The 12238-nt window shown below is 42.9% G+C and overlaps 1 protein-coding gene across 1 annotated transcript in view; it reads left to right on the top strand.

The window, feature by feature from the left end:
- The window catches only part of nalf2 (NALCN channel auxiliary factor 2), a 279238-nt gene that overhangs the window by 225816 nt on the left and 41184 nt on the right, over positions 1-12238 (top strand). The gene's annotated exons all lie outside the window — the stretch shown is intronic.

The raw sequence follows: 12238 nt of genomic DNA, 5'->3' as shown, positions 1-12238 counted from the left end.
GCTTGCAATCCAGCCCACAAAGGTGTCAGCCGTGGCTCAGTAGATCGCATTCTCACCTCCAGAGACTTGAGCATATAATCTAGGCTGACACTCCAGTGCAGTACTGAGGGAGCGCTGCACTGTCGGAGGTGCTGTCTTTCGGATGGACGTAAAAGATCCCCAGGCACTATTTCGAAGAAGAGAAGGGGAGTTTCCCCGATGTCCTGGCCAATATTTATCCCTCAACCAACATCACTAAAAAAAACAGCTTATCTGGTTGTTATCACATTGCTGTCTGCGGGAGCTTGCTGTGCACAAATTGGCTGCCATGTTTCCGACATCACAACAGTGACTACACTTCAAAAGTACTTAATTGGCTGTGAAGCACTTTGGGACATCCTGAGATCATGAAATGCACTGTTATAAACGCAAGTCTTTCTTTTTCAAAGCCCTAATGACTCAGATGCTGTTTGTGCACTTATAGTTCTTGTGGCTCAGTAGTTTTTTTGTATTCCTTGTGCCAGTTATTTGACCCATGTAAACTGTGATGGCTTGGTGGTTTGGGGGTGGTCCAATCTCCTGCTCTTCCTGGTCACACAAAGGCACAGTAAAACCTACCTTTGGGCTCCATTTTGGCTAGACTGCCAGCTGATATTGGACAGAGCACGTACTTCCTTAAAATGGCAAACGGGTTCCTGTGTACCTCATAGGGCCCCCAATTTGCATATTAAAAGTGCCTACCACCTGACTCAGGTGGGCGCTCCAGCCCCTCAGTGGTAGGCCCGGGGCAGGATTGCATTGGGAACGGGGCGGTAAGTCATTCCCCACCATTTCCACTGCGTGGCAGGCCTCAAATTCATCCTCAGGGACTCCTTACTAAGAAGTCTAATTGTTACAGGAACTTATAACACTTACAAGGTGCTGGTTAATTTTAATGGAGTCTGTTTGCAGCTTCACTGCCCTGTTCCTAATTGCTGGGATTGCTTCAGCTGCTTCAGCCTGTTTCAGCTGTCAAGCCAGTAAATTTTCTCACTTTATCTCCCTGGTCAAAGAACTGTTACCTAGCCCAAAACAGCACAAATTCTGTTTGCTAGACAGTGAAGATTATGCTTTGGCTTTATTAGTTCTCAGGAGGTTTCTTCTAAATGAGAAGCTTTGTGCCTATGATTGCCACGTGTCCATTTTTTTTTAGCAGACTTTTTTTTATTGTACTGCCGTTTGTTTTATATTATAAAATTCCAGCAAAAGTCAATGGAAAGTAAAAATCGGGCAAGATGTAAACCGAACGGCCGATCTGATCCCATCAGTTATCCGCCGGGCGAGTTAGGTTAAATTTACCCCCCACCCCATTTTTTGACTGCGTCACCCTGGGTCGTGTTCGCTGCTCCGAGCTGCACCATCTCAGAGATGCCAATATGCCCTCAGTACATAGACTCTACATTTTCTTGGAGTTTTGCCTGTTTATAATTCCTTGCACATGCAGGAGTTGATTCCCAGTGTGGACTGCCTGCACGATTCTGCAGTCAGTTTCCACTGCTGGCTGACTCCACAGCAGTTATTTCAGGTACCTGTCCTCTAGTCTCTAGGACCTTGATGGTCTCCAAATGGTGGATTTCAAACTCATTTGTGCAGGCCATGCTGGGCCTTGAGGTGCTGGTTGAACTAAGTTTGCTGAGCTGTCAGAAACCTATGGAAGTTTCAGTGCCTGGGCCCTAAACTCTGGAATTCCCTCCCTAAACCTCTCTGCCTTTCCTCCTTAAAACCTACCTCTTTGACCAAGCTTTTGGACACCTGTCCTAATATCTCCTTATGCGGCTCGGTGTCAAATTTTGTTTGATTACGCTGCTCTGAAGCGTCTTGGGACGTTTTACTACATTAAATGCGCTATATAAATGCAAGTTGTTTGTTTGTGTGTAAAACATATCCTGGGCAGGAATGTGGTAAATGACAAGTGATTTCTAATTATTTATATACTAGCACTCTTCTGGGACATTGCTCTCAGTGAGTCACAGGATATCATTAAGTTTGATGTCTGAAGTGTGACACCTAAAGTGTGACAGGAGGCAAGTGTGACGCTGGAAGCCATATGCAAGACTTTTAATATAGATATATATTTATATATATATGAAGCCTTAATTGTATTTAACGTGAGACAAAAATGTTACTGATTGGAAAGCATGACTCTCAGAGAGAGCAGCAACAGTGTTACTATAGATTGCTATATTGTTATGGTTACAGTGAATCTGGAAGGACAGAGCAGCACCACCAGAAGAACAGGTTACAGCATGGCCAGTTACTGTCTATCTTTTTTAATTTTTTCTCAAATTACAACAACAACTTGCATTCATATAGCATCTTTAACGTAGTAAACGGTCCCAAGGTGCTTCACAAGAGCGTAATCAGACAAAAATTAACATTGAGACAAAGAAGGAGACATTAGGACAGGTGACCAAAAGCATAGTCAAAAAGGTAAGATATAAGCAGTGTCTTAAAGGAGGGGAGAGAGAGGGAAGTCCAGAGCATAGGGCCTAGATGGCTGATGGCATGGCCACCAATGGTGGAGCGAAGGAAGTGGGAGATGTACAAGAGGCCCAAGTTGGAAGAACGCAGAGATCTCGAAGGGTTGTACGGCTAGAGGAGGCTACAGAGATAGAGAGGGGCGAGTCCATGAAAGGATTTGAACACAAGGATAAGAATTTTAAAATTGAGGCATTGGTGAACTCGGAGCCAATGGACGTCAGCGAACACAGAGGTGACTGGTGAATATGTCTTGGTGTCAGTTGGGATATAAGCAGCAGAGTTTTAGATGAGCTCAAGTTTATGCGTGGTGGAAGATGGGAGGCCAGCCAGGAGTGCATTGGAATAGGCGAGTCTGGAGGTAACAAATGCATGGATGAGGGTTTCAGTAGCAGATGGGCTGAGGCTGGGGCGGAGATGGGAGATATTATGGAGGTGGAAATGGACGGTCTTTGTGATGGAGATGATATGAGGTCAGAAGCTCAGATCCAGGTCAAATAGGACACTGAGGTTGCGAACAATCTGGTTCAGCAATATATTTTCTTTATATATTTGTAACTTCTAATGCCAGCAAGTGAAATTGTGGCTCATGTCTCACATTGTGTGACTGGCTGTGTTAAAGTGGTGGTTGTGAGAGGAAGAGGAAGCAAGAAAGAGTTGGAAGGGGGTAATTAAGTGAGAAGGAGGGAACTGGAGAATAACAAAAAGAGTGGTGAGTAGAGCAGCAGAGTAAGAAAAATGAAAGGGGAAAATACAGAAGAAAATTAATTTGTGGAAAATAAGAAAGAACATAAAAAGATTTTTAAAAATAGATTGTAATTAGAAGTACCTTTTTATGCAGTATGTTAAAGATGAATGTGCATTAGCTATTGAATTTAATTGTTTAATCAAATCTTAATTTTTGAATGCAGATCTTGTCAACAGAGAAAAAAGATGTGTGTAAAGCTTATTGTATAAATGGCAGGAAGGTCAGACTAATGTTAATGAGCTTTCCATCATATAATTTTTCTTTGAAATTTTAGCTGTATTGTTGGCACTACAACTGGCCCCAGTACCCAGGGGGACTGTAACAGAGAGAAAGGCACAGAAAGAGGAAAAGTAACAGACACAGAGAAAGAGAGAGACTTCTTCTAGAGAACAGATTTTTTAAGAAACACAGTATTGGGATCAAGTCCCCATCCAGATGTTGGTATGAATGAGAAAAGTGGATCTTGTTTGAATTTTACTGATAATGTCGGATAAAAATTTTGAGGAAATGAAGATGTTAAATTTAATGTGCGCCAATCAGCTATGCTGTTGACATCAGTTGGGTTCCCCTGAAATCACATTCCTTTCACTTGCCGAGTGCCCTGCCCCCACCTGTTATTGAGTTAGGCTAAAGACGGTAACCCTATATCTGCCACTGGTGCATTTTAACCCAAGGCATGGACACCTTCTCTGCTTTCGCTTTTTTTTAAGCTGTGAGCATAGCCTACAATGTGCCATCACATTACTGACTTAAAAGTTTCCTATAAGGATTACTTAGGAGCCGCTGAGCCTCTAATTACCTGTAATTGCTTTGCTAGCCTTTATATGAAGGTGGGATCAAATGGCCAATGCATGAAGGGATTAAAAATAGAAAATGCAGGAAATGCACAGCTGGTCCGTCAGCATCTGAAAAAAAGAAAAGATGCATAACATTTTGGGTTTAGGCTCTTGGTCAGAACCCATTTTGTTTTTATTTCAGATTTCCAGCATTTGCGGTTATTTCTTTGTATCTCAAATGTGAGCGAAATTGATGAGTAATCTAAGATCACTATTTGGTCGATATTTGAACCCAGTGATGTCCTCACTATCTCCTGTAACATCCCAAAGCTGGAAATTAAAAATACATATTATGGAGAATATTAAGGGAAGTCCCATGTGGTGTAGCCTCCAAATATCTATTAGACCCATCACGTTGCCAAACTCCAAAAGATTATCCTGTACACCCACAAGGTCCTTACTCTTCCTCAAAAACCTGATTGAGTACGAGATTAAAACTCCAATTTGTAATCAATGAACTTTTGAATAGCTCTCCAACCTCAGAGTAGCCTATCTCCAGGAACTGTGTCTGACTGGCATTAAGGGCACATATGCTAACCAAATTAACCCTACCCATTCCAAAGGTTGTAGAGCTATTCAAAAGTTCATTGATTACAAATTGGGAGTTTTAATCTCATACTCGATCAGGTTTTTGAGGAAGAGTAAGCATCTTGTGGGTGCACAGGAACCTGTCACTATAGTACTTCTCTCCTCAGGTATTTCACATAATGTTCCACTGTGAATTTACTTCTGTATTGATATTTCCACCCCTTCCCTGTATTATTGAAATCCAAGAAGACAGTTTGTTTGCCCAACCCAAGAAGTCTTAAGCTTTAAGGATTTTTTTCTCCTCCAGATGGTTACTTCAGTCTTTAATACTACAGTATTTAACATTTAGGGTCCGATTTTAACCCTGCCCACCCAGCAAGAAAGGTTCAGGCAGATGGTTAAAATGGCGGTCCATGCGTTTCCCTCTCCATTCCTGTCGCGCTCCCACCTGCCACCATTTTAACTTCTGGGTTTGCGGTAGTGTTGGGACCGCCCGGCACAGGCATTAATCAGAGTGTCTATTGACACCACTGTGTCAGCCGACGAGTTGCACTGTGTCAGCCAATGAGTTGGAGGCGGGGTGTGACTTGCGGTAGGACACGCAGCAAACGGCCTATTTTACAGCAAAGAAAAGACTGTTTAAACAGTGCACTACAGCAAACAATCTACACAGTCTATTTAAAAGGAGTCTCTACGAACTACAACAAACAGAAACTCATGACCAAAACTATAGCAACATCTCCCGATCAAAGCAGGGTGTTTTCTCCAGCAAAATGCAATGAGTGGAGGATAGTAACATACAAATAATGTGCATAAAATCAATCCCAGTCACTTAAAGCAGTGCGATCTCCAGGCATGATTGGTGGGAGAATTATCCAATTATCTCCATTCTGGCTGGGAATCGTGGTGTCAGTATATGCAGCCCTCATTAATGTTTAAATACTGGGGTCCTACGACACAATTAGGAGCCCAACCTAATTTTCACTGCCAATCGAGCATAATGCCGGACCCGCCATTGAAACTTGGCAGCAAACAGGTGTGTGGTTGAAAGAGGCCCAGAAAAGTTAGTCAAATTATTTTTTCTAAGTTTCCTTGGGCAAGAGGAATAGGAGTGCTTACATAAGAAAATAAGAAATAGGAGCAGGAGTAGGCCATACGGCCCCTCGAGCCTGCTCTGATATTCAATCAAATCATGGCTGATCTTAAACCTCAACTCCACTTTCCCGCCCAATCCCCATATCCCTTGATTCCGCTAGTGTCCAAAAATCTATCCATCTCAGCCTTGAATATATTCAATGACTCAGCATCCAAAGATTCACAACCCTCTGCGTGAAGAAATTCTTCCTCATTTCAATCTTGAATGGCCAACCCCATATCCTGCGATTATGCCCCCTAGTTCTAGACTCTCTAGCCAGGGGAAACAATCTCTCAGCATCTACCCTGTCAAGCACCCTCATAATCTTATATGTTTCAATGAGATCGCCTCTCATTCTTCTAAACTCAACAGTGTACAGGCCCATTCCAATGAACCTCTCCTCATAGGACAACCCTCTCATTCCAGGAATTAATCTAGTGAACCTTTGTTGCATCGCCTCTAAGGCGAGAATATCCTTCCTTAGATAAGGAGACCAAAACTGTACGCAGTACTTCAGGTGAGGTCACATCAATGCCCTGTACAACTGAAGTAAGACTTCCTTACTCTTGTACTCCAACCCCCTTGCAATAAAGGCTAACATGCCATTTGCCTTCCTAATTGCTTGCTGTACCTGCATATTAACTTTTTGTGTTTCTTGTACGAAGACATCCAACTCTCTCTGCACACCAACATTTAATAGTTTCTCACCATTTAAAAAATAATCTGTTTTTCTATTATTTCTACCAAAGTGAATAACCTCACATTTCCCCACATTATACTCCATCTGCCACCTTCTTGCCCACTCACTTAATCTGTTTATATCCCTTTGCAGACTCTTTATGTCCTCCTTGCAGCCTACTTTCCCACCTATCTTTGTATCATCAGCAAACTTTGATACATTACACTTGGTCCCTTCATCTAAGTCATTAATATAGATTGTAAATATCTGAGGCCCAAGCACCGATCCTTGTGGCACCCTACTGGTTACAGCCTGCCAACTTGTGAATGATCCGTTTATCCCTACTCTCTGTTTTCTGTCCTTTAGCCAAACCTCTTTCCATGCTAATATATTACCCCCAACCCCATGAGCCCTTACCTTGTGTAACAACCTTTTATGTGGCACCTTATCAAATGTCTTTTGAAAATCCAAATATGCTGCATCCACTGGTTCCCCTTTATCTACCCTGCTAGTTACATCCTCAAAAAACTCGAATAAATTTGTCAAACACAATTTCCCTTTCATAAAACCGCACTGACTCTGCCTAATTATATTATGGTTTTCTAAGTGTCCTGTTAATAATCCTTAATAATGGATTCCAGCATTTTCCTGACAACAGATGTCAGGCTAACTGGTCTGTAGTTCCATCTTCTCTCTCCCTCCTTTTTTGAATAGCGAGGTAACATTTGCTACTTTCCAATCCACTGGGACCATTCCAGAATCTAGAGAATTTTTGAAGATCATAACCAATGCATCCACTATCTCTGCAGCAACCTCTTTTAGAACCCTCGGATATAGGCCATCAGGTCCAGGGGATTTGGCGGCTTTTAGTCCCGCTAGTTTGTCCAGTACTTTTTCTCTAGTGATGTTGTTTTAAGTTCCTCACTCTCATTTACCCCTTGGTTCCCCTCTATTTTTGGTATGCTTTTTCTGTTTTCTGCTGTGAAGACAGATTCAAAATATTTGTTGAACGCATATGCTATTTCCTGATTCCCCATTATAATTTCTCCAGTCTCAGCCTCTAAGGGACTGACGTTTACTTTTGCTACTGTCTTTCTTTTTACATACTTGCAGAAGCTTTTACAATCCGTTTTTATATTTCTTGCTAGTTTACTTTTATATTCTATTTTCTCCATTTTTATCAATTTTTTGGTCGTCTTTTGTTGATTTCTAAAACTCTCCCAATCCCCAGGCTTATTACTCTTCTTGGTAACATTATAGGCCTCTTCTTTCAATTTAATACTCTCCTTAATTTCTTTAGTTAGCCACGGGTAGATCACTCTTCCCATGGAGTTTTTATTTCTGAATGGAATGTATATTTGTCGAGAATATTGAATTATTTCTTTAAATGTTTGCCATTGCTTTTCAACTGTCAAACCCTTTAATTTAATTTCCCAATCTACCTTTGACAACTCACTCCACATACCTATGTAATTGGCTTTATTTAAGTTTAAGACTCTAGTTTCTGACTTAAGTACGTTACTTTCAAACTCAATGTGAAATTCTATCATATTATGATCGGTCTTCCCCAGAGGTTCTTTTACTGTGCGATTACTAATTAACCCTATCTCATTTATACAAGATCTAAAATAGCCTGTTCCCTGGTTGGTTCCATGATGTATTCCTTTAGGAAACCGTCTTGAATACATTCCACAAACTCGTCTTCCAAATTACCTTTGCCAATTTGATTTGCCCAGTCTATATGCAGATTAAAGTCCCCCCTGATTACTGCATTACCTTTGTTACAAGCTCCTATTATTTCATGATTAATATTCTGTCCAACGGTATAGCTACTATCAGGGGGCCTATAAGCTACTCTCACCAGTGTTTTCTGCCCCTTGTTATTTCTTATTTCCACCCATACTGATTCTACTTCCTATTCTACTACCGTCCGAGCCAAGATCCTTTCTCACTACTGTCCTTATGTCATCCTTTATTATTAGGTCTACATCCCCTCCTTTTCCATTCTGCCTGTCTTTTCTAAATGTCATCTACCCTGGAATATTTATTTCCCAACCTGGGTCATTTTGCAACCATGCCTCTGTAATGGCTATTAGGTCAAACCCATTTATTTCAATTTGTGCTCCTCGGGCCACAAAAGGAAACCTTGGGCCACTCTTGCTCTGGGCTTCCCTCCCCCTCCTCCGCACTGCCCCATCACCACTTGCCTTTTGCCGGGGTCTGTTACCTTGGGTTCCTGGGGACAGCCTCCTGCCGTCCAAAATCCCACTCCTGCCCACCTGGCCAAGCAGCAATTCCCGCCAGTTTCAGGCAAGAGTTCGATTTGAAACATGGAAATGAGGCCCTTAAATTTAAAATCTCCTGGGCTTCACGCTGCGGGAGCTGGACTGTTCTCTGAGGAGATCCCCTCTGTGCACCAGAAACATGTAATGTGCCAAATGGGCTCCCAGCACAATTTGTGTCACGCCCTGGGAGTGCAAAGGCCTGGGAGAAGGTGGACTTTATCTCGGTAGGAGCATAAATGTGCAGGTGCAACTCCTTAAGGCGGTACTTGCACTTCCTGTTCTTGGAAAGTGCTTCATTTGACTTCTTCTGCTTGTGAGATGAGGCAGGAGTCTGCCAGTTCCCAGGGGGGAGGGAGGGCAGGCAAATCCCTTTTCTAAGAAAGCCCTGGAAGTCATGCTGAGCAAGAAGCCGGCAAGGAGATGTGCTATTTTTCGTTGTGGGGGCCACTCTCTCCAACAACCTCAACAAGCTGGAGTCAGGGCAACGGACGAGAATGAGGTCAATCCAGTCTCAGCAATAAAGAGATCATTCTCACAGATGAGAAAGAAATTCAACACCTTGAAGAGGTTTGCCATGGTAAGTGACTGCCGTACTTCACAATGTCTTCACAATAGCATGCCTGCAACACACACATACAGACTTCCCTTCACCCAGCCAATTATATGGGTTGCTTCCTTATCTTTGCTGTTTCAAACACTAGCATAATATAATCCAAATTCATGTATGACACCCTTTCATCTTTCCTGCACACCTCTCACTACTCTCACTGATGGATGTTGTCACCATGACATACTCCCCACTACCCACCTGCATGCTGCATGTTTTTGCACTCTTGTTTTGAAACGTTTAACGGCTAATTGCATAGCCATGGCAGGCCTCGGGAAGTAATCAGCATTTCATCAATCTCTTTTAAATTGCAGGCAAACGAAGCCCACAATAGAAGGGAGAAGCTGAAAACTAGAGTGGGCCACATCAAATTTCATGCTCTTGACACGTCTACAACTCACCCTGGACATATTGCGCCACCACTCCATGGTCCCATTGAAGAGACTCATGCAGGTGGCAAACCTGAATCTGAAGGCTAGTACCCATTCTTCCATCTTTTTCTTCCCTCAAGGAATTAGTCCCTTCACTTATGCATTCTGCCAATAGACAACTTACCTACTACCACTACGTCATATCCATGGCTAATGGTTCCAAGCAGTGACTTGCAGGTTCCAAGATGTGCTTTTTCTCATTGTGTTTCTATTGGGCTGCCTGAGGAGCTGCAAGTCACCGCGGAGGGTCCATCCACTTCACACCACACTGTGTCATTCACTCCACCTGCAGCCAGCATCAGTCCAGAACTAGCCACTCCAGAGGAAGAGTTAGAGCAGGAAGCCCTGGATAAAACACAGATTAGGGGTGAAGAGGAGCAAATGTAAGTGGCAATAAAGGAGCAGCAGAAAGTAGAGTGGCGCACCAGTTCCAGTCTGCCCTCAGAGGTTGAGATCTGGAATTGGTATCATCTAGGACCTGCCTACAAAAGAAGGCAACCTGCTGAATATTATTAAATCATTGATTCCTTTGAGTGTACAAAGGACCCTGCATTATATGATGGCTAGCACGGAGGAGTCCACTATCTGTATATGTGCACTGATCTTTGGCCGCATTACAGAACTGTAGGCCACCCTGGAGCACGTGGCCCCACCAGGGCCTCTGCAAGGGAGTTCCCCTAATAGAGGTCCTTAACACAGATGTTGAGCTCGCTCAAGATGTTATAGAAACCTTGGTCTCTGATCTCCATGAGTCGGTTCTTACTGAATTTTCCATGTTGGGGGATCTTCTGTACAGGACGCTAACACAGCGCTTCCATAAGCTCACACTGGTCTGTCACCACGCAGATACCCAAACATGCAGGGGGAATGCTTGACAACAGGAGGCAGGGTTAAAGGAGGAGTCTCTCAAGATGAGTTATCGCCATGTCACCCAGCTACCTACGGAAAGGAGCCAGAAGGCAAGCAGGATCAGGCAGCCACCAACATAGCATAAGTGGCACAGTTTTAGGGACATCTTCCGACCCTGCTAAAGGATGTAACAAGCCACATCCATCCCAAGAAATCATCAGGGAAAGCCAGCAGCCAGCCACCCCACTTCCTTCTCCCACTATGGCAGCACCTAGGATAATGATCAACAGACTCGCACTATACATTGTCACCAAAGGGAAGCACTGTGGAAAGAAAGAGCAGACCTCACATGCACCTATTTTCATCAATAAATTTGTCACATTTGCACTTTAATTTGTTATTAGGAGTTCCTTTTTGTCATTTAGACCTTTCTACTGGAGCATATGACTGGATGTGCCTTTCTGGTGGGTGAGCTATATTATGGGTTCATGATGTCATGTGCAGTTGCTGTGACAGTCCAAGGGAGATGTAATACAGGAACGTTTGTTTTGGGGCATTTAAATTTTAAGAGAATTAGTTCTGCAGTAACCATTGATAGATTTCCTGAGCTTGCTGCTGCTCCAGTGGAGTCAGCAACCCCCAAGATTCAGCCTCTTCATCACATTCCTGAGCCTCCTCCTACCCTGCTGCATGCTGAGTCCCCTCTGAACAGCAAAAATGTGCAACAGGCTGCATGTAGCTCTAATTTTAGAGATCCAGTAATTCAAATTAAGCAATGGAAACAAAACAGCATAGGAGACACTTTAGTCGAAAATGATACGAATGAACATAATTTGAATTAAATGACTTTGAATTAAATGGAGTAGGCTACATTTCGTGGTGAACTATTGGCTTCCCTCTTTATACAGACTCATTAAACTAGCCTAATACATGCCAAGTATCCTCCAAACCTCTACCTAGATTCAAAACCTCTCCCTTATATACATGTTCCTTTAACTTCGAAACTAGCTGTAACAGATTATCTGATCATTACCTCATTGCTGTTTGTGTGACCTTGCTATGTGCAAATTGGCTGCTGTGTTTTCAAAACAGTGACTACACTTCAAAAGAACTTCCTTGGTTGTAAAGCACTTTGGAGCGTCCCTAGGTCATGTAAAGCGCTATATAAATGCAAGTTGTTTCTTTCTAGCTGTGCAAAATATTCCCAGGTTTAAACCCTTGGGTTCTGTCCCTCAGTCCCCAGGATTGGTTCCATTAAACCAGACAAGTCTCTCTGGGTCTTCACCCTGAAACAAAGCACCTATCTTAATATAAAAGTCCATCCAGCCCAAATCTTCCAATCTCTGGACCACAAACTGGCAGTGTGGTGACTATCTGATCTTTTTCTTTTCCCTGAATAGGGATAGTGAAAGAACCAAGTTAACGCACTAGTTATCGGTTTCTTTTTTTCATCTGTTTTTCCCCAAATTAGTGATGCATAGAAACATAGAAAATAGGAGCAGGAGTAGGCCATTCAATATGATCATAGCTGATCCTCTACCTCAATATCATATTCCCGCTCTCTCCCCGTGCCCCTTGATGCCTTTTGTGTCTAGAAATCTATCTAGCTCCTTCTTAAATATATTCAGTGACTTGGCCTCCACA

The sequence above is a fragment of the Heptranchias perlo genome, chromosome 15 (genome assembly GCF_035084215.1).
Source record: "Heptranchias perlo isolate sHepPer1 chromosome 15, sHepPer1.hap1, whole genome shotgun sequence".
In the NCBI taxonomy this organism is placed as follows: domain Eukaryota; kingdom Metazoa; phylum Chordata; class Chondrichthyes; order Hexanchiformes; family Hexanchidae; genus Heptranchias; species Heptranchias perlo.
The sequence above is the reverse complement of the archived record's forward strand: the minus strand, read 5'-3'. Positions and strand labels throughout refer to the sequence as shown.